The sequence below is a fragment of the Sinocyclocheilus anshuiensis genome, unplaced genomic scaffold (genome assembly GCF_001515605.1).
Source record: "Sinocyclocheilus anshuiensis isolate Anshui unplaced genomic scaffold, SAMN03320099.WGS_v1.1 scaffold1294, whole genome shotgun sequence".
Lineage (NCBI taxonomy): Eukaryota > Metazoa > Chordata > Actinopteri > Cypriniformes > Cyprinidae > Sinocyclocheilus > Sinocyclocheilus anshuiensis.
The window spans coordinates 352,403-355,938 of record NW_015558613.1 but is presented as its reverse complement, the minus strand read 5'-3'; the positions used below and the strand labels follow the sequence as shown (position 1 = coordinate 355,938).

The 3,536-nt window shown below is 34.6% G+C and overlaps 1 protein-coding gene across 1 annotated transcript in view; it reads right to left on the bottom strand.

Moving 5' to 3' along the window:
• samsn1b (SAM domain, SH3 domain and nuclear localisation signals 1b) overlaps positions 1-1,160 on the bottom strand; it is a 19,225-nt gene extending 18,065 nt beyond the window's left edge. Inside the window, exon 1 of the mRNA XM_016476174.1 lies at positions 929-1,160. The gene's annotated coding sequence lies outside the window, so the exon portion shown is untranslated. The remainder of the gene's footprint in view (positions 1-928) is intronic.
• Positions 1,161-3,536: the final 2,376 nt, after the last annotated feature.

Sequence of the window (3,536 nt, the reverse complement as noted above, 5' to 3'; positions counted from 1 at the left end):
TATATATATATATATATATATATATATATATATACATACACTGACAAAATATTGTGTAAAAACAATTTTCACTTTTCAATTTCTTAATTAATTACAAAGAAGCATTCTCCAATAATTTGTGTCATTTAATTACAACTTTGAAAAGTAATTTTTACAGTGTGTGTGTGTGTGTGTGTATACAGACTCTAAAAAATGATCGCATCATATGCACATTATCTCTGCGATTAAACAATAACCATGCGGCAGATGTGTGGCTAAAGGCTTGATCTTTGATTTTTAGATCTGCATTCTATGAATATGGATTGGATTGTCCAGAGACCATTTTCACACATGTTCTGGAGCTACAGGCTGTTGTTGGATGGATATTTCTTTATTCAGGGAATGTAGTGGCTGCTCAAGATCTTCAGAGGTGCTGTGGTGCCCCTGATCTATGAATAGGACATTTTCCTTTCTGCTGATCCGTGATCTGCTGTAAGGAGCTCTCTGTCTCACGGTAATCCTTACCTCCGTTCAACGTTTCCATACAATCACAATCCCATTTTCACCTGCCATAAGGTAATGTCATGATATCTACAGCTAAAATTAGCATTTTAGCAACTTTTTGGTTTGTAATCTAAAAGTCTGTTGGAAAAGCATCACTTGAGTATACTAAACCACTGTTGTTATACAAACACAAGTACAGCTCAAGTTAAACCAACACCAGTGGAATCAAGGATCTAATCTTGTTCTTTTACCGGCAGAGACACAGATAATCAGTTCAATCTGATATGGCATACAGTTTCAGCGTGAATCAGTTCAGATCATGAGATGTCAACCTCTCATTTCTGTTAATCTTCTGGAATAGCTGATGAATCACTCCTGATAAAAACTGAGTCCATATCCTGCTGTCAGAGTATATAAATGAGCAAACAAGGACACTTTGTCTTACCAGAGTGAAGCAGAAGAGGTTCATTTTCCAAGTCTTAATCTGTCCTTGCGGCTTCACACACTTTGATCGGCGCGGTGCATATGTGTGTGAGTGTGTGTGAGAGTTCTAACGCATATATAAAGAGTGCTGGGATTGAGTGGCTCTTGGACTGTGTGTGGCCTCACAGATTAATGCAAGTTGAAAATCCCTCCCATAATCCAATAGCGGCAGTAGGCTGTCACTCTTTAGGTGCCCCGGCCCTTCCTGCTAATGAGCTGCAAATACCCCAACGGTCCCATCAAAACAAACGTGCTGTCCACGTGCTGTCAGCGGGGGACAGGAGGACACGTGACAGAGGTGGACACCTCTTTGACATGATTTAGTTTTATTACTCAAGTAATGACGAGTGAACAACGTTTCAGAGTGAGTTTGGCCTACAGTATTGGTAAAAACATGGTATTTTGCTAAATTACAGTACTCATATAAACTTCCATGTCAAAGGTTTGGAAAAATTATGATTTTTAAAAAATGTTTTTACAGGAACACTCTTATGCTCATTACGGATACATTTATTTGATAAAAAAAAAAAGTAAAAATAGTAATATTGTGAAATATTACAATTTAAAGTTTTCTATTTTAATATATTTTAAAATGTAATTTATACATTTCCTACCTTTCTTACATTTAACAAGGTTGAAGGTTTCAAGTTTTTGTTTTAAGAATTTAATACTTTTATTCAGCAAGGACGCACTAAATTGATCAAAAGTGATATTTATAATGTTACAAAAACTGTCCATTTGAAAGAAATGCTCATATTTTGAACTTTCTATCCATCAAATCCTGATTTTGTTTCATAATAAGCAGAAAAACTGTTTTCAACTGATAATAATAAGAACCCGTGTTAATAATAGAAATAGAAACATTTCTGAAGGAGTGTGTGACACTGAAGACTAGAGTAATGATTGCTGAAAATACATTTTAACATATGTTAAAACAGAAAATTGTAATAAAATTTTACAATATTACTGTTTACTGTATTTTCAATCAAATAAATGCAGCCTTGGTGAGAATAAGATTTTGAATTGGTATTAAATATATATATTTTTTACTTTATACTCAAAATAACGTCCTAAAAGCATGTCCTTAACAATATGGTTATACCATGGTACTCAATTGGCCTTGGCCCTTAATGTCTTATTGTTTAACACAACATTAGTCAGGCCCAGCAGGTCTATTTTCGACTATGGACTTAAAGTTAGGGTGACCATACGTGCCATTTTCCCAGGACGCGTCCTGGGAAAATGGCACGTATGGTCACCCTACTTAAAGTGCTTTTCTTATACTCATCCTGGAAAAGTTTCAAGGTTAGTCGGTCACAGAAGATCAGTTTTTAGATTGAAATATTGAGAGTGAGTGCCTAAACACTTCTCAAATGGAAATGTTTCCTGAACATGCAGGTTTTGAACTGGTACTTGAAGTACTATGTACAGTATGAGCATATAATCTCTGGACTCTTGCACGTGAGACAGTGTGACTGGCCGCAGACAAAAACAGCTGATGTTGAAAGTCAGTTTCCTGCTTGAGTGTGAACAAGGTCAGAGAGGTGTTTGTGGTTATTATGCCTGCTCTTTATAGCTTTGACAGTGTTGTTGACAGGTCATTGCATTTTTCACCTGTTAGCGCCCCCTTCTGGGTAAAATAACAAAATATAAATAACAAAATAAAATAAAAATGCATATTATTCATTAATTCATTCATTAAAGGTTATTCAGAGGCAACACGTTAAAATAATAATAATAATAATAACTAAAAATAAAAAAACACCAGTTATTACAGTAAAATCATAGTACACTAGTATATGAGCTCTTCCTGTTCCACGCACACTTTTATTTTTTTTATATGAAAATCCATCATTAATATTTAATTAAATAAAAATAATACCATACATGTACATAAACATAAATAGCCTACACTAAAAAGTATTTATTGAGTGGAAATTATTTAAATAAATTACGACTGTCCCTCAGCTGTGATGTAGTCTACAAGGTTTTTGGTTATCCAGAATGCAACGATGAAGATCCTAAAGTGAAATATTAGTGAGGGTGTAATTTTGTCAAGTTACACAAAAAGTGTGAGAATATTATTTCGTTTTGTGTATTGAGGATAAATCAAATGATAGAAATTAGCCATAGCAAGACAATAAATAAATAAATCTATCTGCCGTTTTAACCAAGATGTTTAAAATATAATTAAACCACAGTTATTTCCACCATTGAGTGTTGTAATTTTGGCGAAAATTGATTACAACGGTAAATGTTTCATCCACCTGAGGCCCGTGATTTATAATAAAAATATTTTTTCAGCGTTTAGCTTTTCACATTCTTTGTCAGTCATAATGTTCACCCAAACCCGAGCTCTGCCCCAAACACATGCAAAACTGTCAGTAACAAAAGTCGAGGAACGTGTTTATTTGTTATTTACGTTTGTGGAGGAAGCAATTTGCCTTGTCTTTTACACTCTTGGGGTCTTCACCACTTGAGGGCGCCGTTGCTCGTACTAAAATTGTAACATCGCACCAAAACCACTCTTATCAAAGCTTTGAAATGAGAGGCAATTCATTCATATGTGT